Source organism: Setaria viridis, chromosome 1 (genome assembly GCF_005286985.2).
Source record: "Setaria viridis chromosome 1, Setaria_viridis_v4.0, whole genome shotgun sequence".
Lineage (NCBI taxonomy): Eukaryota > Viridiplantae > Streptophyta > Magnoliopsida > Poales > Poaceae > Setaria > Setaria viridis.
The window spans coordinates 4,541,879-4,566,232 of record NC_048263.2 but is presented as its reverse complement, the minus strand read 5'-3'; the positions used below and the strand labels follow the sequence as shown (position 1 = coordinate 4,566,232).

Below are 24,354 nucleotides of genomic sequence, written 5' to 3'. Positions count from 1 at the left end.
TCAAGCCCCCTCGCCCATGATGCGTCGCGCGAGCTGGATGTCCTTGGGCAATGATAGTGACCATCTTGGCATGGATGGCGCACAGGTTGGTATCCTCGAAAATGCCCACCAGGTATGCCTCCGCGGCCTCCTGTAGCGCGGCGATGGCGGACCAGACAAGGCGCTAGAACGACAGCTTGCGGATGAGCCATCTAGTACTTGTGGATCTTGTGGAGCGCAACGGTGCTAGGGGTGGAAGCTGTGGGGTTTCTTCATGCCGCCGGTGGCTGGCGTCGACTTGCAGGTGGCCTTGGTGGCCAGCTACTTGCGGGGAACCTTCCCGCCAGTGGACTTTTTCACCATCTGCTTGGTACGGGCTATCGGATCGAAGCGAGAAGGCTGGGACCACCACCGCTCTCCGTCGTTGCCACCGTCGGAGCTAGAGATGCATCGAGAGATGCAAGGAGTACAAGAAAAAAGACGAGGGGTACAAGAAAAAAGAATAAAAGAAAAATCCTGATATGTAGATCCCACTTGTCATTATGCAAGAGCCAAGGGAAAAATTGGCATTTCACATTTGTCTCATGTCACCATGCAACACCACATCAACATAAGGACGCGTTTGACCGAAAAACGAGAGTTGAAGGACTATATTGACCCTTTTGAAAGTCCAAGGATGAACTTAACCCCTTGGGGAAAGTTCAGGGATGATGTTGGCTATTTTGCCTTTCATATTAATATAAGTTGGATGACAAAATAAACTGCAGAGGTGTTTCGCAACCAAGATTATTAAAGGTTTAGATTATTAAAGGTTTAGATTATCCGTTTAGAATGTTTATTCTCTAAAATGTCATTGTTGCTATTGTATGCCTCGATGATTGTAATGGCATTTGAGGGCAATTTGGTTAAAGTGTTATATGTACTTTGGTAAGTAATCTTAAATAAGCATACCTTGGACGGCTTATAGGATTATGATAATCTAGGGTATGAATTATATAATCTGGATTATAATATATAGTGTTTGTTGTTCATGTGAGATTATATAATTTAGAGGCCAAATAATCTTGACATGTTTCTATGCTAAGGGTACCGGGGAAGGGATTCAAGATAGCTAAGACACAAAGGCTAAGGTGTGGCAGAACCACCCAAATTAACCTGGCTAAAATGTGCTAAACATCACCTCAAATGCGAATAGACACTTTAATCGGATCAAATTGGTAGTCTGTCGGGTTTCACCCAATACAACCATGTATTTACAATCGAAACAAGCATACAATCCTCGTACGAAGACGAGCCTAGAGATTACAACAATCCAGGTGAAATATTACAGAGGTCCTAAATTATTTATTACAAACCGAGTTCAAACATAAACTAGTTCAGAGTTCAATCATAAAAGTGTTCAGAGTTCAATTGCAAACCGAGTTCAAACATAAAGTAGTTCAGATTTTAATCATAAAAGTGTTTAGAGTTCAATTGCACAAACCGAGTTCAAACATAAAATAGTTCTGAGTTCAATCATAAAAGTGTTCAGAGTTCAATTGCAGTGGAAATAAGCGATAGTTCTATTATCGATACACGATACCATGGTGAAGCCATCCATGATATCACTCACCACGGTCCTCGCCCACCGAGGACAGGTCCCACTCAACCATCCATCCTAGAGGGATCTAGTACGGCCAAGTCACACTAGCAATCATGTCATCAACATCAACATTACCTGAAAACATAGCCACAAGTAAGGCTGAGTATACTAATACTCCGCAAGACTTACCCGTCATGTGGTATCTAATCCACCGACTCATAGATATGCAAAGCTTTTTTGGCTGAGGGGTTTGTTTTTACCAAAAGCTACTAAAGTAGGTCCTTGCTTTCAAGTTTTAGCATCAAGTTCTAGTTGATTAACCATTCTAGGTAAGCACCTATTCTAAGCAAGTATGGTAGAACAAGCAATTTAATCAAGCATCAATATTAAGCATCATCCTTGTTCACCTTCTTACTCAATGCAGGAAAGGTGGTCAAGCAGTCCCAAACTGTGAGAAGCAGACGATTCAAATCGAATTTCTTAACCTTGCAAGGTGGACCTAAACACACGATATATGCTACTACCGTGATGGGTTCGCATATATCAATGGTTCCCGTCAATTCGCAGTATTAAGATATGAACATGAAATGTTTACAGGAGCTTTCCCTCTGCACAAAACTTCTACTGTAAATTTACTAAAAATCAAACAATGTTAAATTGCAAAACATGAAGAATGATTTTTAACTAGAGTTCTATCATCAGTGTAGTTTCACGAATTTTACAGAATGGTTTTCAACACTATGAGAGGCTACTGTGAATTTATCAGGATTCTAGGAGCATGAGAACTATTTATTCCATAATAAGGAGATTAAATAACATGCATTTTGTTAAGCAACCAAAAATACATATTTCAGGCATGAGCATCAAGAATCTAATAAAATTTATTTTGCATTTTTATTGATTTTTCATTAATTATCATGCAAATAACAATATTAAGAGAACAATTAGGCAATTAGATTTCAAATAGTATGAACACCATAGATTCTACTATCACAAGTTGTAGATCTGGAACATGCATGTTAAATTGAAGCTAACAAAAATTTGTTTCACAATTTTTAGATCACCAAATGATTTATAAAGCATTTTATGATTTTTAGACAAAATAAAACGTAGCACCAAATATAGAATAGTAACATGCACAATTTTTTTTGAAATAAACTAGATATCATTAGGAACTCAAGAAAACAAGATTCACATTTTAGCATTTTTCTACACATTTCTATGCATTTTTCAAGTTTGCATCTATTTAAATCTAGGAAATAGAACAAAATCGAGTTCATTTTGTAAAACCACCCTCAGATCTAAAGATTTCTCGCATATAGGTCCCTGAAATCTTCCCCATAAGCCCCCTCTTTCCTCTTCTTTCTCCCACACAACACACACACACACACACACACAGGCACGGAACAGGCACAGCAGGACTTGGCCGGCCGGGGCGCTGCCGCCAGCGGTAGGGAAAGATGGCGCGACGGTGGTGGGGAGGTGAGGACACGGCGCACGGAGGCCAGGGGCTCACCAGCAGCAGATCCATGTCGGGGAGAAGGCAGCGCAGCAGGGAGTCTCCAGGGACGGCGGCAGGCGGCAGACAGGGAGGAGCTCGCCGGTGGGGGCGCCTTCAGGGCGGAGGAGAGCAGCCGATAAGTGGCAAAACGGATGCGCGAGCTCGAGGGGAAGCCGTGGCCGCGAGGAATCGGACAGAGGTTCACCGTTGGCGGTGAATCGGGCTGGCGAATAGAGGCAGCTGAGCTTGGAGTTGGTGCGGCAATGGTGGGGGAGGAAGGGGGCGAGGGTTCTGGGAGGGCCGGCGCCGGACTTTAATAGGTGAGGGGAGCGTGGCGCCGGCCACAGCGGCCAATCTGGTGACGAGCACCACCGGCGCTGGCCAACGGGCGAGCACCACCAGTTCTGTCCAACCAGCGAGGGAGACGCATACAAAGGTGGAAGAAAGGAGACTGATGCGTGGGCCAGCAAATTTTAAAACATTCAAATTTCCCCACTCAAACGACCCAGCTACAGGCACCCAAAAATCTCCCAAAAATACTTATTTGAAAGATAAAATTGCAAAGAACACAATGCCACAAGAATCACCTCAAGAGCTGCTGAGGTTTTCACACAATTGACAAAAGAAAATAGCTAAAACTGAAACTTAAATGAATTTTTAACACAAGGAAACATCACTGAAAAATTATGTAAAAATATTGTAAAATCACCAAATTCTATCTAGTATTTAAATAAAATAACAAGAGGCACAATTGTATGGCAGAAATTGGAGATGCTTCACAAGTTTGAATTTAAACAATAAACAACAATCATGTGAACTTAACAATGGCCAAGATGTTCAATTATACACAAATGATGCTCATGATGCTCAATCATAAAAGTTGCTCTATTTGAAAAGATCTACCACTTTTATATTAGCCAAAAATTTAGTTCTTATAGAAAATTTGCTTTTATTTGCTTCCCAAGCACAGCACTACAAGGGTGTTGAACACTTAGTCATTTAGAGTTAGCTTTGATTTATTCCTTAATCACTTCGATGTTTCTTCGATTTAGTCTCTTAATTACTAGGGATGTCACACAAGGGCCCAACAATGAAGAAGCATGCAAGCGGTGGCCCATGATATGCTGCGGCCCACTTCCTGACCTCCCCTGGTCGGGGGCTGAGGACCGTAACCCGCCAGTCTGGCCAGATCGGGGGCGGGGCCTGCAGCGCCCCACCCACTCCTTGACTCAGGAAGATCTATGCCGTACTGGAGGCATTAAATGTGGGGCGTGGCCTCCCTGACCACACCACGCTGGGGATGTGACCTGGCAACGGGGGCCGCCCTTTACGGATGCTAGCAACAGCTCCCGTCCTGTTCACTGCCATGGGTTGGCGGACAGGATGGAGCATGCCGCTGAGTAGGCCAGACCAAGCGTAAGTAGCCCACGCCGCACAGGGGCCACTGTATAAGGCGTGCGAAGCCCATGACCACCCAAGAGGATAGGACAGGGAAGCCCCTTAGTGCAAGGAAGACCCAACCATGCTACGACCCCCGACCTCTAAGGTCGGGGACTCCCTCCATAGAGGTCGGGGACTCCCTCCATTTCTCAATTTTGTCGCCCAGTCCCTAGCCTATATAAAGGAAACTGGGCCTCCTTTCTCTCGCTCTCACATTCCACACATACACCCACACATTGCATGAACGCTTGCTTGCAAGCACCCCATTGTAAGCTCAGTGCACTTGATCCAAGGAACATGACTCTTGCCGAAACTAGACGTAGGAATCTTCCCGAACCAATCTTTGGGAGCTTCGAGTTTGTGCTCGACGCTGGGGGTGAGTTGCAGCTCGTCCCTAGCTTTCTTCCAGCCCAAGCATTCTACTTCGGAAGCCTTGACTTCGTTGCCGACCAGCTAGGTCACCTGCACCTTCTCGAGGAGGGGTTCCCCATACAGCCTGAGCTGGAGGGTGCACCACCAAGTGGCGGCCCCGTCACGATGCCCATCGATGGCAACACCCTAGCGTGTCAGATCGACGTACACCTCGGGGCAGACCCTAAGCCCGAGGCTTGTCAGCGCACCTTCTATGCGCTAGCCAACGTCTTCACCCAGCTCTCAGGGGAGGCCCCACTCCCCCCGGAGAGTGAGTTCTGGGATCCTATCTGTTGCATGGTCTCCAGGATGCAGCCCAGCTCTTCCAGCTGGACCTCGAGTGCTGGCTCCGCCCCGACCCCACAAACCCTACGTTCATCGGTGCGGTGGAGTACGTGCCGGCATCCTTCCACGACCTCATGGAGATCCACTCCGTGAGCAGCTCCTCATCAAAAGTGGAGCTCGTCCACCACGATAACCTGTTGAGGGAGTGCTTCATGGTAGAGCTCGCCGAGCACACCTCTCCCGACGGGCAGTGCACGCAGCCGATCTAGCACACGCCAGAGGAGAGCGAGGCATACCTCTGCAAGAAAGTGGAACGCCTCGCTGCCGAAGCGGTGGAGCTCGATTGGAAGCGCACCCAGCTGGAGCGCGAGCGCGTCAAGCTCAGCAAGCAGCGCAGAGAACAGGTAGCTGGAGCAGCCCACGACCGTTCCCGTCGGGTGCATGAGAAGGTCATGCGTGATGAAGACGGAGTCCACCGCTTCGCCCGTGCTAGCCAAAACGTGGCCGCTGCGGCAATGATCTTGCGCTCAAGCCCGCAGCCGCAGGACCCCGAGGGCATACGCATCCCTCGTGAGCTTAAGGGTCTGCTCAAGACCGTGGCGGTCCAGCAGGCGGAGAGCTCCCTCCAACAAAGACAGGAGGTGAGCAGCAGCCACCGGACGTGGAGTGTAAGCGGCCCCCAGGGTTCCCACATGCCCGTCGCACCTGTAGGTGGCAAGCAGGAGGCTGGCCAACCTACAGCAGGGGTGCTAGCGCCACGGCACCCCGCGGCCTTGGCACACAGCCACTTGGGCAGGGTGCACGATGCGTGATGAATGATCCAGGTACAACGCCGCGAACACGCAGAGTCCGACAGACAACGTTATCACAACCGCGATGACCACCATCAGCGTTATCACAACGCGTCGATCAGCTTGGGGGTCCTTAGGCTGATCGGCCTGGGGCTTTTCTGCCCCCATTCGTCATCCCCTTTGATCCAATTGATCTACCGGGTGATCTTTACCTAGAATTCTGTCAACATGTGTAAGATCATGGGGTAAAGTCTTTGTTTGTCCTTGGAGTTGTATGGAGATCTTGATTTTTAATCGTTGAACCTCTTGTTTAAGATCTGTTTGTTATTTATCATATCTTGATGATGTCCCTTCTTGTAATGGTTGGCCAGCGCTACTTTGGGTTGCTTATTTTCTTACCAAGAATGATCATCAAGCCATGTTCTTATCGTTCAATATTTAAGTACCCTCGTGTAGTCACAACGTGCAAGAGGGAAAGTGTTGGGCATAATTCACATTCACTTAGATCTAGTTCTTTCATGCATGGCGATTACATCTACAAGTGATCCTAGGTACCTAGGACAAGCGTTTTATCTATGTTTTTTACATCCATACTCTCTATCTAGTTTAATCTAAGTCACTAGTTCTTTTGTTTGATCAATCTTATCATATACAAAGAACCTTCGGTTACATAAATTGGTGCTTAGTTAAGCGTGCAAATCCACTTGTTTCACGGATTGATAAACCTTGGGGGATACTCTTAGGGAAGATCTATAATTGATCTGTATGCTTGCGGTTCATAAATTGATGTGCTAGCTGCCGCCAACACTCGCCTGCCGAGTCGGTAGCGCCAACGACGATGACTTTATCATCCAGTACCTGCCAATCTTCCTCACAGATTCAACTCGGGCATGACTGGAATGTCTCCAGCCAAAATGCATCCACAGATGGTCCGACCTCCACCGGATTTTCATCGGCAACTTCCAGGGTACATACACACAACTTGGCAACTCTTGGGACCTGAAGAGCTACAAGTAGAAGCCAGGAGAGACGCTTTGGGAGTACATCACCGCTTCTCCCGGCAGTGCAACGAGCTGCCCGATGTGGTCGACGCGGACGTGATCGGGGCGTTCATCTCAAGGACCACCTGTGAGACCCTGTCCACAAGCTCGGGTGTGCCAAGCCCTCCACCAAGGATCTGCTGGACATCGCCACCAACCACGCCTCCGAAGAGGAGGCGGTGATCACAATCTTCAACAAGGGGAAAGGTGCCGTTAGGCGCGACGGCAGGGGAGGAGGTGGTCCCTCCCACCATGATGGCAAGAAGAAGAAGAAGAAGAAGCACCATGAGGGCGACCTCGTGGCAGCTGCTGACTGCACCGGCAAGCAATAGAAGGGGAGGAAGCCCGCCCCCGACCACTTCAAGAAGATGCTCGAAGGGTCGTGCCAGAACCATGGCTATCCTGTGAAGCACCTCTACAAGGACTGCGGCCTCATGAAGTGCTACCTGAGGGGTGACCTCAAGGTCGCCGCTAAAGGGATGCAGCCACCGAACGCCAACGTCAACACAGGTGAGGAGGACACTTTCCCCGAGCCCCAGGATTGCCTCATGATCTTCAACGGACCGGACTTCTATGGGAGTCGCAAAAGGAAGAACACAGCTAGGCAAGTACTGAGCGTTGATCCCGTCATTCTGATCTACTTAAAGTGATCATCTTTGACAGGATGGGTCACCCCGACCACATCGGAGCGCCCGGGCGGCTTCCTCTCATGGTGGCCCCGATCATTTCCAACTCCCGCCTATCCAAGGTCCTCATGGACAGGGGCTCCAGCCTTAACATAATGTACATCACCACCCTGGATGACATGACGATCCTGAGGTTGGAGCACCGACCAACTGGGCCCCCCTTCCGCGGGGTCATCCCGAGGAAGCAGGCAGTCCCTCTGGGGCAGATTGACCTGCCTGTCATGTTCGGGACCTGCGCCAATTTACGCACCGAAATCCTCACCTTTGAGGTGGTAGACTCCGAGGGGTCCTACCATGCGTGTTAGATTTATAAACCCGGCAGTCCACCTGGGGGTTACCCAAGTGGTTGATTTGTATGTGAGGGAGATTGCAAAATCAAGAACTTGAAGGTGATAGCGAGAACATGAGGGACACAAGGGATTTTAGATAGGTTTGGGCCTCTAGAGAGTAATACCCTACGTCCTGTATTTTGGTGGTTTGTATTGCTTGAGACTTGAGATTAGATTGTTGGGTTGGATTGGATTGCCCTCGGAAGGCGCCCTTGGTACTGTATGTCTTGAGCCAGATGGTGGGGTCGGAGCGTCCATCGTACTTTTTTGTTGATGGCCAGCTTGAATGTGACCGGTCAATCAACTACCCTGAGATGTAGGGTGAAGGCAACGAAGCCATCAATCGCCGTGTCATCATCATCGTCGTCGATGTAGTACTCGATGGGTGGAGCCATGGGGCGTCTGCTGTAGTCTCGCTTGGGTGGATCATAAGCGTCTTCAGGGGCACTGTACATATGATCGTAGTCGGCGTAGCAACGTATCTCGTGTTCTTGGTGACGGCGGTCCTAGAGTTCAGCATCGCGGTTGAGTCCAGGGGCGCCGTAGTCGCTGTCGTACTCGGTGTGGCGGCAGAGCTCGTACTCGTCACGCTCATTGTGGCGATTGTTGAGGTTGGGGCGGAGGTCGCAATGTTGATCGAGGTCCCGCAACTCATCGCGGAGATCGTGTTGCCAATCTGGTCAGCCGCGATCCTCATCATCACCTTTCCTACCACGGTGGCGGTTGTCGTTGTTGTCACGCTGATGTTGTTGTTTTTGACGTTGTCGTTGATGGGTGGGTTAGCGTTCTGCACCACCACTTCTTCGAGGATTGGCTCCATTGGACCTCCTACGATGTTGCCTCAATGGTGGTCGGATCTACTATGCCCAGATCGGCTCCGAGAGTGCCGGGTAGCTGTGGACCGAGAGTGTGCGGGCCGATTTTTGGCCTGTTCCTTGATCTGGGTGTTGGCAACTTGAAGTCATGCTCGGGTTTGTCAGATTTGGTTTGAGTCTGTGAGATTCTCCTGCTCTGCATACACAGCCCCCAGGTTGGCCTAGGGTGTTATGAAGATGTTGTGGGCAGTCTGCTCGAGGTGGGCTAGTAGATTGCGGGCGCGTACAGGGTGCCTGCGTCTGTCCCGAGGACCACCCTGGTTGGTGTAATTGTAGTTGTTGCGCGGTGGTTTGTTCTGGTCGATAGCAGTGGGTTGCTGCTAGGCGTTGGCTTGCTCTCTTTAGCGCCGTGCCGCACGATTTTGTTTCCTAGCGTTATGTCCTTCTTCCTGAGATTTTGTTTTGCCATCCCGAGGTGGCTCATCGGCGGAGACCATGAAAGCTTCACGATTGGGTGTGGAAGAGTTGCACTCATTATTGCTTCCATATGGATTTTGCGTCAGGACAATACGGGGCATCTGGAATTCACCACAGTCCGGAAACTGGGCGAGTTCGGGTGGATCTCCAGATTGGATCTGGAAAATCTGGTCGAGCTTGGCGGAGTACTCGGCAGCCGAGTTCCTCAGACTGAAGGGGATGCGGGACGGACCCTGCGCCGACCTTGTTGAACGTAGCACCGCCTCAGATAAATCTATGCACTCAGCAATAGTGCTGTTGATGCGATCTAGCCCCGCGATCAGGTCGTAGGGCATGGGTGGGCGAGCAACAGCAAGTAGATCTGGAACCTTCTCGGAGAGAGAGAGATCACTGACCTCCTAGGCAAGCGGCGTGACGATCCTTGGGTGGAGAATTTGTCCTGCCGGAGCAGATTTGACGGAAGCCGAGCTGGTGGAGGACGCCGAGTCAACGGAAGACGCCGAGTCAATAAAAGAAGCAGTCTGATCGAAATCCGCCGGCATGGTCTTGAAGAAAATATTGATCGGGTTGGCAAGGAAATCCTTCATGCTCTCGGGAAAAACAACGTCATGACGGGATACCATCGAGGTTGCTAAGACGATCTCGCAACCACCCCTACTTGGCGCGCCAACTGTCGAATTTGTAAACCCAGCAAACCACCAGGGGGTTACCCAAGTGGTTGATTTGTAAGTGAGGGCAATTGTGAAACCAAGAACTCAAAGGTGATCACGAGAACACAAGGGATTTTAGATAGGTTTAGGCCTCCGGAGAGTAATACCCTATGTCTTATATTTTGGTGGTTGTATTGCTTGACAATTGGGATGAGATTGTTGGGTTGGATTGGATTGCCCTCAGGAGGCGCCCTTAGGCTTATATAGGCTGATGACCTAGGGGTAAAAGTCAGTTTGAATCTAATCTACTTGGTAGTTACATGGAAGATAATCTGAGTCGAACTACAACACGCGTTCTGCAATATACGGACTGATTTGAATCATTCGGCCTCCTTGGCGTGTACTCCAAGTAACTTCATATCCTTCGCCCACACGTTCTAGTGAGGTAGGCCCACTTGTCAGGTCCGACCAGTATCTTGGTCGGTGGGGACCCGTGGGGTACCCAAATCTCTCAACGCGATCTTCGGGAGGCCATGCGATGCCAAGTTTATGGCGATCTCGAACTACACCTATCTCAAGCTCAAGATTACCAGGCCCCGCGGTGTGATCATGGTTAGCGCCAACCATGAGTTCGCGCTTGTCTGTGACATGGAGAACTGCGAGCTGGCGACGCAGACTATCCGCTCCCTCAAATTCTTCGAGATCCATCAAATCACGCAGGAGGTCGCCTCGGACTCCAACAACGCCTCGACCTCGGGGGACACCAAGGTAGTTTAGATCGGCCCCGAGGACTCCAATAAGGTAGCGCGGATCAACACCGCGCTATCCGCCAAATAGGAAGGCGAGCTCGCCGACTTTCAATGTGAAAATCGGGACATCTTCAGATGGAAACACTCTGACATGCCAGGAGTCCCGAGGAAAGCCGCCGAGCACGCCCACGACATCAGGTCGGACACCTGACCTGTGAAGCAATGCCTTTGCCACTTTGACAATGAGAAGTAGAAGGCCATTGGCAAAGAGATCGCTCAGCTCCTGGCAGCCGGATTCATCAAGGAGGTCTTCCACCTTGAGTGGTTGGCCAACCTTGTGTTGATAAAGAAGAAGAACAGCTCCTGGCGCATGTGCATGGACTACACAAGCCTGAAAAAGGCATGCCCAAAGGCCCCGTACCCGTCACCTTGCATCGACCAGTATATCAACTCAACCACGGGGTGCGAGGTCCTCTACTTCCTCGATGCTTACTTGGGGTACCACCAGATCGTGATGAAGGAGTCCGACCAGCTTGCAACCTCCTTCATCACTCCGTTCGACGCGTACTATCGGTGTTTAGATCTGACTTGCATCATCGAATTTGGTACTTGTGTAGTTGCTGCTAGCTCCACAGCTTCTGTATCGTATTCATATGATCTCTTCAAGTCTCCACGGAGGGAGAGTACTCGCTTGTGTCCCAGCATCTTGAGTACTAAGTACATGTAGTACCGGATGGCCATGAATTTGGCCAATGTTTGTCTTCCGAGGATAGCATGATATGATGTCGGTGTTTAAACCTGGCAACCTACTGAAGCGGTACTCGAGGTAGTGTTTTAGTTAGTGGGGCTAGTCGAGATTAGGAACTCAAAGGTAAACGCACACACACAATTTAGACATATTCAGGCCGCTAGATTGTGTAATACCCTATGTTCTGTGTGTTGGTTGGATTGAATTGCTTTGGAGGGGGTCCCTTCCTTGCCTTATATTGTCGGGGGCTAGGTTACAGGTTGGTTGATTTACAAGAATACTAGTCAGATTTGACTAGACGAGTCCTACTCTAATTGCTACGAGTACTTTTCCTAATCCTTGACTAATTTCTGTCTTGCCATGTAGACTACGCCATTCTGCGCCACAGCCTCCATGTCGAATATGTCTCGGTGTCTAGCCCTATATCTAGAATTGTCCAAACCTTCTGGTGGGCCCATAGAGGTATGTACGACAAGCCCCCGAGTACTTTTTAGTCAAATGCAGCAGTTTCGAGTACGTTTGTATTCTTCACTGACTAGTTCTTGGTGCTCTTCGAGTACTTCGTCAGGTTGAGTTTTCAAACGTACGTGAGCACTGCCATGCGGCTAGAATGTGTTCAAGCCTCATTTAACTTAGTCTTGAATCCTTCAATTTTGAATTTTTATATGGAAATACGAAAAAAGTCACACTCCATATGGAGTAGCCCCCGAGCCTTAGGTTGAATCGAAGAATCTCGCTAAGGGTCAATCTGTAATTTGCAATATTTTGCCCTTAAAACCCGGGGAAAAAACTTTTTTGTCGATAGGCACGTGGCACATAGCCCTCGAGCCTTTTACCGACTAGTTTGGTGGGTACAAGAGTCAACCTTCGGTCAACGTGACCATCCGTCAATGGAAACCTTAACTCTTCCGAAAATAGAGGTAACTACCAATCAGGTGCAAAATCCTCGGGTCCATTAAGCCTAAATATCCCTTTATTCCTGCGGTTTGTTATTGCATCGCAGTTATAAATAACGGAGGAAATCATCCCTTCAATTTTACCTTTGCCATCTGCCTGTTCAACTTCCACACTGTAGCCCTAGCGCCACCGTTGCTCGATCTCCAAGCGCTAGCGCCACCGTCCCCCACCACTTAGCTCCCGAGCGTATGCAAGAGAAAACACTTGTGATAACAAGAATGGGGAAGAAGGCAACTGCATCCAAGGTGGTTGATGGTGGGAAGAAGAAGGTGGATAAGAAGAAGGAGCTACAATTGCCGGCACCCAAGTACGGGAAGATAGACCAAATTGCACCACCGACTCCTGTGTGTGCTTGGAAGCGATCTACTCTGAAGGAAGAGGAGATCAAGATACTTGTGGCCGCCAACCTTCTCCAAGAGAAAGATGTCATCAACTGGAGACCCGCCTACGGCAACCCTTGGCCTTTGGAGGAGTACCCTGAAGAAATGGTAATCTTCGCGCATTTCATTGAGCGGGGTCTTGCTTTACGTGCATCAGATTTCTTTCACGGTCTCTTAGATTATTACAAATTGGAGCTTGTACATTTGAATCCCAATGGCATTCTGCGCGTCGCGATTTTTCTGCACTTGTGCGAACATTTCTTAGGGATCCAGCCTCACTTCCAGCTTTTCCGGAAGTTCTTCTGAGTGAAGCTGCAGCCGAAGAGAGAGCACACCGAAGTAGTTGGAGGGGCTGGAATTCAAATGAGGAGAAGCTTTAGAGCCTTTACATGGATTATTAGTTGATTGATTCACATTCTGGGTGGAAAGAGAAATGGTGCTACATCGGCAACTACAAACCTAAGCTCCCCAAGCTGACAGGGCATCGTCCCACCTGGAACAATACATGGTTAGACGAGCCAAGCCATGGAGACTGTCTGCAACTACCTAAACTCCTGGACAGGATATCCAAGCTGAAGCAAGAAGGATTAACAGGAGTCAGAGTAGCATTTAGCTTCATGAAGTGGTGAACTCAACCCCTACAGCTGTGGTGCCACTGGGGTTACGAGTACTCAGGAGTTAATGATCCATCAAGAATGTCTCCCAAGGAACTAAGCACAGATGAGGTCATGGTGCGGTTGAGGCATATGTTCAAGAACGCGTGTGAAATCCCCACCATTGTGCAAGAGTTTTATGCCAAAAATTGTATATATGCAGGAAGATGTACAATTGTACTGCTCTGCTCCTCCTCCTCCTGAAGCAGAAGACATTTGCGAAGCTGCTCCTCGCGTCCACACGGTAGAAAGTGTGGAAGCCGAGGAGGAGGAGGAGGAAGAAGTAGTCGAAGCCTCTAGCAGCTCTGATTCTAAAGCCGCGGGGGACTTTGAACTGAAGGCCCGGCCATCTGATAAGGTTGGGTCATCCTCTGGATCGTCGAAGCATGCAGCTAAAGATGACCTTGAAGCTGCACTTGCTCCGCCGTCGCTCCATTGCCGAGGAAGAAGCGAACCGTTGCTGCAAAGCGGGCCGTGAGGAAGCCTGTCACTGCAGAAGACATACTCCCAGTGGTAATAACTTATGAGGAAGGGCAAGATCCTGAGGATCGAGTACTCTTAGTAAGTAAATCCAATATCAGCATGTCTACTCAATATGGCATTGATGGTTTGCACATTGTTGAGGAGGTAACCGAGGCGGAGAAGGTGGCAGCTGAAGCCGCTCAACACAAGCTGCCGGTCATTGAGGAGGTAATCGAGATCGAAGATGATCCAGAGCCTCCTATCTCTGAGGTAGACCCTATCAGCAGGAGGAGTACTCAAAGAACAGAGGTGGTGACAAAGGCTGGCGATGATCGTGTTGCGACCCTGCAAGCCACGCCAAAGAAGTCGTCCCTAACGATCAAGCCTCTCCGCCTGACAGAGGAACCTTCCCTGAAATTGAGGAGATCTTCAAAGTAAGTCTTACTACTTCTTTTAGTACTAATTGCAACTTGTGATCGACTTGTTGTATGTCTCTGAAAACTTGTCTTATGTAGGAAATCTTCTAATGTGGAACTTGGAGGGTCGAGCCTGAAGTCCATGACTGATGACAGTAGCCACTCAGTCCAGGACGTCTCCCAGCTCAACCAAGTCCATAGCTAGAAGAGCATCCCGTGCCGATAGGCAACCTAGGTGCCATATCTCTCGTAGTAGTATTGATGCAGGATGTTATATCTTTGTTGATTGATGCTGTAGTGTCAGCCCCCGAGCAACTAGTGCCCGAAGCCGCAGTGGTGACTACCTCTGGCACTATGGCTATTCTCGTAGCACCCGAGCCAGAGGTAGAAACCAAAGTAGTGAAAGGGCTGTAAGTCATGGCGACCGTCCCATTTTATGAGCCAGGTCCGTCGACAAGTCGTGCCATGGTTCCACTCAGCGTGACAGCAACTAAAACACACGGGAAACCACTAGCAGCTGGAGAACTTAATCTTGAAGACATTCAGTTTATTGACGACCCGCTGTTAGACATGGATATGGTAGCCGGAATGATGGATATGTACCATCGTGTTGGTCTATATGCAAAGGTATGCTTGGTCTGAATCCTTTCCATCACTTTGTAATTAGTAATTAGTAGCCGTGCGCTGATTTGAGTACTTACCCTGTGGTGCAGAATGTCATCAGACGCTCCCACTAGAAGTCCGAGGTGCTGCAAGGTTATGGGGACTCAGTACTCCGTGATGAGGCCCTTACAAAGGAACTGGCGAAGGAGAGGGAGTACTCCTCCAGATTGCTAATGAAGTATGACAGATAAGCCGCCGAGTATCGGAATCGTGTCCAGCAGCTGGAAGAGGAGAAAGATCGCCTCAAGGGTCGCAACAAGTCTGAACTAGCAGATGAAAGGTAACTAATTTTCTTCCTTGGTCTTCGAGTACTAATTTTGTCTGTAATGCTCATATTCTTATGTGTTATTCATGTGGTGCTCGAGAAATTGAAAGATCTCCAGGGCCAAGTCATCGATTGGAAAAACTCCTACTACCAAGTAACAGACTAGCATGATAAGCTAACTGCATTATATGAGAACCTGGACCATCACTTGAAGAAGGAGAAGAAGATGCACAAAGATGGTGAGGTCGACTTGGTCAATGCCATGAAGACCCTCCAGGAACGCGAGGTTTAGCTGGAAGCTGCTAGGCTTGCTCTGAAGGAAATATCCGAAGTAGCCTAGCCAATTGCGAACATGGTGGAGCCCCCGATTGAGGGTGTAGAGCCCCACCCCTTGTCTGAAATACTCAAGGATGTGCTAGTGAAGTTCATCAGCTACGTTCAGAAGATAGAGAAGTCCTTCTCCAAGAAGCTACTGAGCTTTGTGAAGTCCTTCTACCCACAGGCTGATCTAGCTCCTGTTGCTGAAGGAATAGTGGAGGAATGCTCGGATGAGCTCTTTCAGCAGTACCTGCAAGAGATGGACCCTATTGCGGAAGAAGTAGGAAATCATTTAGACCTTGAGTAGTCTTGTACAAAAATCAAACATTAGTTATTGTACTATAAACATAATATGAATGCTCTGAAATGTAAATATTTCAAGTCTTGTTGCAATTGCGGCTGTTTTCAACTTGAGTTATTTTTTAGTGCCTCTTACGAGATACCCTGATGAGTACTCATACAGTAGATGTAAGTGTCTGTGCACAAGACTTCTTTGATGAGCCTCTTCAGATACACGATGTAGAGTACCTAGGATGTGACTTCTTTCTGCAGAGTACAATAACTCTGGGTAGTTAGACCTCTTGGGCGAGTAGTCTCTTCAGGGTTTCTTCAACTGGAGCCTGTCTCTACAACCTCTCTGGGCTGTATTGATGTTATGCTCCTAAGAACCCTGGAACTGCAAACATGTTATTACAAGCCACGACTAGACAAACTTGTCTAGTAGAAAGTATCTCAAGTAGTTTAGTTAACCCCCGAAGTAGCAAGCCGCTAAAGGACAGATTTGTCCAGTGAGTTGAGTAAACTCTTTAAAATTTTTGCAGACTCGTTATTACAAGCCGCATGTGGGTAATTTTACCTAAGGACCTGAATAGCCTGCTGTAGCTGTGCAGACTTGTTATTACAAGCTGCGATTTGGGCGATTTTACCTAGGAAGCTGAATAGCTCCGCGAACTTGCTTCTACAAGCCGCAATTTAGGCAACAATAAGTAGTTGTGTTACGATGAAAAATATAACTGCTTTTATTGAATTGTAATTCTATAACTAAGGCCGGTGGCCGGTGTACATGAATATGTAAACTAGGGAAGAATCGACCGAGTTGCTGAATATTCCACGAGTTGTTGACATCTTTGCTGGAGAGATGTTGGAGCCTGTATGATCCAGGTCCAGTGACCGTGGAGATGATGAACGGTCCCTCCCATGGTGAATTTAGCTTGTGCAAACTCTTGGTGTCTTGGATACGCTTGAGGACCATATCACCTATATTGAACGAACGTTCTTTGACGTTGCGATCATGATAGTGGTGGATTTCCTCAAGTACCTTGCAAACTAGACGAGTGCTAAACAGCGAGCTTCTTCGAGGTTGTCTAAGTCTAAATATCTTATTTCTTCAACTGCACCTTCCTCGTACTGCTCGACTGCTAAAGATTTCCACATGACGTTAGCAGGGAGGATGGCTTCGGATCCATAGACTAGGAAGTAGGGTGATTACCCTGTAGGCTTGCACGGCTGGGTACAGAGCCCCAAGAGGATATTGGGAAGTTCTTGGAGCCACTTGCCCCCTTTCGTGTTTCGGATGTCATGCAACCTCTTCTTGAGAGCATCCAGCACCATACCATTGGCGCGTTCAACCTGGCCATTGGCTCGTGGATTAGCGACAGAGATGTACCGGATGTCGATCCTGTTGTTCTCACAATATTCCCAGAACTCGTGATTGTTAAAGTTGGAGCCCAAGTCTGTGATGATGTGATTGGGGAAGCCGTAACAGTGGACGATTTCATCGAGGAAGTCGAGTACTCTGTCTGCCTTAGGGCAGGTTACTGGTTTCACCTCGATCCACTTAGTAAACTTGTCGATTGCCACCAGTACTTAGTTGAATCCTCCAGGCACCGTGGGTAGTGGGCAAATCATGTCAAGCCCCTAGAAAGCAAAGGGCCAAGAGGGTGGCATGGTGATAAGCATGTAGGCGGGGACATGCTGTTGCTTGGCGAAGAATTGGCATCCTTGGCATCTGCGGGCTAGTTCCTCGGCATCAGCGAGAGCTGTAGGCCAATAGAAACATACTTTGAAAGCTTTACCCACGATTATTCGTGAGGATGCGTGGTTGCCACAAATGCCTTTGTGAATTTCCTCCAGTATGTCCTTGATGTCTTGTCATGAGACGCACTTATGAGTACTCCTGATGATGCACCTCTTCTGTAAAGCTTGTCTCTAACTAGAACATAGTTCTTGCCGTGTCGTGAGGCTTGCTCTGCTTCTGTCTTGTTTGGAGCTAACTTGTGTTCTTTGATGTATTCGGTGAAGAGAGTTCTCCAGTCTACATCGATCATCATAATCTCTCGGTTTGGTGCGACATGACCTCGATTGGTGGTTGTTAATAGTGCCGGCTCTATTATGGATGGCTTGTGTAGCTCGTGGATGAAAACCCATGCTGGAACTTGAGCACGAGTAGATCGAAGCTTGGATAGGACGTCCGCGGCTATGTTGTTGTCGCGAGCTACATGGTGAAACTCTAGACTAGAAAATTTGTTCTCTAGCTTGCGTACTTCCATGCCGTACACATCCATATTCTCCTTGTGGCGGTCCCACTCGTTGTTGACTTGATTGATTACTACCAGTGAGTCACCACAGACCAACAATCGCTTGATTCTGAGCGAGACTGTCAGGCGGAACCTGTGCAGAATCACTTTGTATTCAGCTTCATTGTTGGATACCTCCTAGAAAATTTGCAAGACGTATTTGAGTTGTTCTCCTTTGGGAGATATTAAGAGTACTCCTGCATCGGCGCCCTCGAGCTTGAGTGATCCGTCGAAATACATGACCCAATACTCTGGCTGCTCTACTGGTGTTGGTAGTTGATTCTTCCACCATTCTGCCATGAAATTGACTAGTGCCTAGGACTTGATTGCAGTCCTCAACTTGAATTCCAGGGACAATGCTCTAAGTTCTACCCCCCATTTAGTTATTATTCCCGTTGCATCCCGATTGTGGAGAATTTCTCCCGGGGCAAGTTTGTGATGATGGAGATGTTGTGCTCCTGGAAGTAGTGTCGTAGCTTCCGCGAGGTGAGTAGTATTGCATATAGCAATTTCTAGACTGGCGGGTATCTGGCTTTGGAATCTGACAACACCTCACTCATGAACTAGACAGGGCTCTGTACTTTGTATATATGGCCTGATTTTGGTCTTTCAACCACGATCGCCATGCTGATGATGTTAGTAGTCGCGGCGATGTAAAGCAGCAAGTCTTCATTGGGATTTGGCGCCATCAGGACTGGTGGCTTTGATAGGAAGTCCTTTAAGTGCTGTAGGGCTTGATTTGCCTCCTCGATCCATTGGAATTTATCTTGCCGCTTCAGTAGTTTGAAGAAGGGTAGGCCCCATTCTCTAAGACTTGAGATGAATCTATTGAGGGCCGCCATGCATCCAATAAGCTTCTAGACGTCTTTGATGCATGATGGGGTATGCATGTCAGTGATGACGGAGATCTTCTCGGGGTTAGCTTCAATGATGGCGAAGGGTAAGCTGAAAACGCATTTTGTCAGGTTAAGCTTCCACCGGAATTCTTGTAAACTTGCGAAAGTTTATTCCAAGTCCGTAATCAGGTCATCAGGATTTCTGGTCTTTACGACCACGTCGTCCACGTACGCCTCTACGTTGTGGTGTAGCTGTTTCTTGAAGCACTCCTGGATTATCCGTTGACAAATAGCACTTGTGTTCTTAACCCGAAGGATATTGTTGTGTAGTAGAAAAGCTCCGTATGGGGTGATGAACGCAATTTTGATTTGGTCTTCTTCCTTGAGAGTTATTTGGTGATACCCCGAGTAGCAATCAAGGAAATAAAGTAGGACGCATCCAGCTGTGGAGTCGATGACTTGATCAATCCTAGGGAGCCCGAAGGGATCCTTTGGACAATATTTGTTGAGGTCTATGTAGTCAACTCACATCCTCCACTCGTTGTTATTCTTCTTTCGTACCAGGATGGGATTGGCAAGCCACTCTGAATGATAGACTTCTTTTATGAAGCCCGTCGTGAGTAGTTTGGCCAATTCTTTCTTGATTGCTTCCTTTCTATCTTGGGTGAATCATCGTAGGCATTGCCTTTTTGTGTAGCTTTTGGATCCATGTTTAGCGAGTGCTCGACCAACTCCCTGGGCACCCCCAGCATATCCGCTAGCTTTCACGCGAAGATGTCTTGGTTGGCTCGGAGGAAGCTGGCGAGCGCGCTTTCCTATTTAGGATCTAGCCCTGCGCCAATCAGGGCTATCTTGGAGCTATCACCAGTCTCAAGGTCAATGGATTTGATGTCTGCTTCTCTTGCCGGCTTGACCTTGGTTGCCCCTGACTTCTTTTCTGGAATCTTGAGTTCTAACAGGGATAATTTCTTGGTTGCAGCGAAGACTTGCATCATCGAATTTAGTACTTATGTAGTTGCTATTAGCTCCACAGCATCTGTATCATAGTCATATGATCTCTTCAAGTCTCCGCGGAGGGAGAGTACTCCCTTGTAGTGCAGGATGGCCATGAATTTGGCCAATGTTGGTCTTCCGAGGATAGCATGATATGACGTCGATGTTTAAACCCGGCAACCTACCGATGGGGTACTTGAGATATTGTTTTGGTTAGTGGGGCTCGTCGAGATCAGGAACTCGAAGGTAAACGCAAACATACGATTTAGATAGGTTCGGGCCGCTTGATTGCGTAATACCCTAGGTCCTATGTGTTGGTTGGATTGAATTACTTTGGAGGGGGTCCCTTCCTTGCCTTATATTGTCGGGGGCGGGGTTATAGGTCGGTTGATTTACAAGAATACTAGTCGGATTCGACTAGGTGAGTCCTACTCTAATTACTATAAGTACTTTTCCTAATCCTCGACTAGTTCCTATCTTGCCACGTAGACTACGCCGTCCAGCGCCATAGCCTCCATGTCGGATATGTCTCGGTATCCAGCCTTGTATTTAGGACTGTCCAAACCTTCTGGTGGACCCATAGATGTATGTACAACACGTACTGCTACGTCACAATGCAGTTCGGCTTCAAGAATGTGGGCTCCACTTACCAAAGGTGCATGAACCATTGCCTCGACCACCTGGTTGGGGATCCAGTGGAGGTCTACATTGACGACATCGTTGTCAAATCCCGCAAGATGGAGCAGCTCATCGCACCTATCCCACTAGCACGTCGATGATCTGGTCGACCTTGTCCTTGTGTCATCCGTGCAGCCATACCTCCATGACTCCTGCCATACAAGGCACCCGCCGGTGAACGCCGACAACTTCTCGGTGGCCTTCTCAAAGCCATAGCCGTCGTCGCGGATGTAGAACCAATTGGTGTGCCAGCCCCAGTTGGAGTCATTCGCCTTGATCTTCGGGTACTTGTCCGCGTACCCGAGGCGCATCTGGATGGAGGTGCCGCCAAGTGGCACAAGCTCCGCATCCCCCGAACTTATTTTTTGTTGCCAGACCTCAAAGATCTAGCGGAAGAGCGACGCGTGGGGGGTGATGCCGAGGAATCCCTCACACACCGTCATGAAGCCAGTGAGCTGCAGCAACCCATTGGGGTTGAAGTGCTTCAGCTCGATCCCGAGCTCGTGGAGGAAGCCCCGGAGGAAGGGATGTGCCGACAGCTCGAACCGCTGGGTATGGAACTCGAGGATGGAGATGGTCTTCCCGGGTTTGGGGTGCGGGAACTGTTCCCCCGCAGCGGCATGCCACCCGACCACCTCCTTCGGCGGGTGGCAGCTCGTGGCGACCAACTCCCGCAGCTTTGCTTCCGTCACCACCGAGGGAGCCCACGAACCCATTGCTGGGGAAGAGGCGGAGGTGACGGCGTCGGTGGAGGCAAGGGATGATGCATGCGAGAGAATCGTGGAACTCACCAGGTCACCCTCACAACTCCTCCTTCTCTCTCTCTCTGTTTGTCTCTCCCTCCCTCCCTCCCTCCCTCCTCCCTCTCGCTCTCCCAGCTACTCGCGCGCGACTACATGGCAACGGCCGGAGGAAGGGCATGCAAGCAGGAAGAATGGGGAAAAGAGAAGTGGTGGTGGATTTAAGGGCACAACCCTAGGGAGGCCAACCGTCCCCTTTGAGCAACTGTGCGAGATGGTGGGCCCAGCCCCTACGGCAGTGTTGGAAACGCACGTGCCAAAAGCATGATGTGCGCGCGTGGCCTACGCCATCAAGGCATGACAAGACGTGATGGGACGGCCGCTAGGTAGCACCTCGACTCCCGTGCGGGTGACCCCTCAATTGCACCGCTCCGGTGGCTGGGCCAAGCCCAGGCAACAGGCCAGGATGCAAAGGTCGGCTCAACAAACGGGCTCGCGACTTTCCTGAGACCCAGCGAAACCTAGAGCTAAGGATGGATGGGCTGAAAAAGTCCTAGTGACTGTGAGTCGGGATGCCACGTGGCCCTCGACCTCTCCCCACCATATCTAAGTCCTGGTGACGGGTCCACCCCAGGTATTCCCGACGAGGGAAGGCAATGAGCCCTCTGACCGCCCACGTAGGAGGTCGGGGACCAAACAGGTAGGCAGCCAGGATTAACGGGATGTCTCCCAGCGAGACATAGCCAGACTTTCTGCAATTAGAGAGGTGATCGGGTCCCACTTAGATTTCCTAGCGACGCTCGAACGAGCGCACTTACCCGACCAACTTGGTAGGCAAGGAGCCGTTCCCCATGAAGGGACCGCGTGGGGCACGATCCCAACCACACGAGAGCACTCCTCCGGGAGCAGCGCACCCATGGGCTCGGAGCAACCAGCCCCCAAGGCCAAGCAAGCCATTCGCAACATACACCGGGGACAAAATTTATTATTTCGTTGAACAAATGTCACAAGAAGGGTGTCCAAGACGCCATGTACATATACAAAAAAAGCTGGTGTTGCCGAGCAAGGCAACACCTGGGGCCCATGGTGAGTGCTGCTACAAGGATAGCGTGAAGTGGGGGATGCTCACGTCACTGAGTTAATTATAGCCTCAGCACCTTAGGGGCCGCCTATGCAGAGGTGGTACCAAGGATTAGAGCACTGTCAGCTCCAGCAAGCGATGCCACCATCTCCCATGGTGAGAGGGAAAACCCCAGCCACCCTCAAAGCCTCCCATCGGAGGCAACAGGGGGCCATAGTTGCACCCAACAGGCTCAGGAGCAGCGTCATGGCGGCCTTCGTTGAGCCCGCTGGTCCGTCGAGGAGTCGAATGGGAGCATCAGAGCTCCAGAGTGATCTCCGAGAAAACCAGAGGTTGTTCTTACCTGTTACCAGTTCCTCCCGTCGGATCCACAAGGATCTTCGAGCAGGATCGACAACAGGAATGGAGGTGCCTCAGACCCCCTATGGTACGCCCAGCCGCTCGCCGAGATTCTTCTAGCACCAAGGGCAGGCTGCACGGCAGCCGGCCCGGAAGACTCGGAGACACCCTCTCATCAGCCTCATCCCTCTATCCGCACACGGAAACATTTTGGAAGTGAAGTATGGAGCCCCAGGCAGCACACGACGCAGGCTTTATAACCCGAGTGTGGGGCTAAGCCGCACGAGACCGCGGAGCTCGGAGAAGGGTGCTTGCCAGGAAAGGATGCCGCAAGCCCCAATGCACCGGCAAACCCATGTGAATAGCTACAGGACAGAATGATGTCTTGAGCAGGGCCTTAGGATTCCGCGCCGCATGGGGAACCGAGCAAACCGGTCCCGACTACACACCGGCACGCGACCATCGAGTGATCAGGGGTTCATAACGTGTCACCTTGAAACACCAAGCAACAACGGAGACCAAGTGGTGTGCACACTAAAAACCTTTCGAGCGAATCTTCGATTCCCTCAGAAGCTCGGGGGCTAGACCTAGTGGGTTTGCTCACGTGAACCCACAGGACATCTCAACCATCAAACAACACACGGGGGGAACAAATGAGCCCTCCTTCAACCTCAAGGTTGGGGGAAGTCTCGGGGGCTACTGATGGGTTCCTGTACTAAGGGTATTGCCAGGAAAGGGATTCAAGGCAACCAAGACACAAAGTCCAAGGGCCCAACAACGAAGAAGCATGCTAGAGGCGGCCCAGGAGACACCGTGGCCCACCTCCCAACCTTCCCTGGCCGAGACTGTGGACCATAACCCGCTAATCCGACCAGATCGAGGGTGGGGCTTGCAAGGGGCCCGCAGCACCCCACCCACTCCTTGACTCAGGAAGACTTGCGCCGTACCGGAGGCATTAAATGCGAGCGGTGGCTTCCCTGACCGCACCGCGCCGAGGATGTGACCTGGCGACGGGGGCCACCCTTTACCGGGGGGTCTGAGGGTGACGCTACACCCCTTAGACCGCCCAGGATGACCTGTAGAGTGAGGCCACGTTTGATCGTATGTGCCCACGCACCCCGACGTCATCATCACCCTCGCTGTTGGGACGACCCATCCAGATCAAGATCCTGCCCCCATGTTACGGCGTGGAGTGGCCGTGAGCGCACTAAAGAGGTCGGGGAAAGCCGGGACGAGCGGCACACCCCATCCAGACCACTGATCAAGGCCTGCCCAGTCATACCAGTACAGATGTCAGCAACGGCTCCCGTCCCGTTCACTACCACGGGGTTGGCGGACAGGACGAAGCACACCGCGGAGCAGGCCAAGCCATGCATAAGTGGCCCATGTCACACAGGAGCCACCGTACAGGGCGTGCGAAGCCCATGACTTGCTGAAAGGATAGGACAGGGAAGCCCATTGGTGCAAGGAAGACCCAACCACGACACGAACCCCGACCTCTAAGGTCAGGGCCC

At 49.9% G+C, this 24,354-nt stretch overlaps 1 pseudogene; it reads right to left on the bottom strand.

The window, feature by feature from the left end:
- Window positions 1-4,430, bottom strand: LOC140221311 (histone H3.2-like; annotated as a pseudogene).
- Between the last annotated feature and the right edge of the window lie 19,924 nt (window positions 4,431-24,354).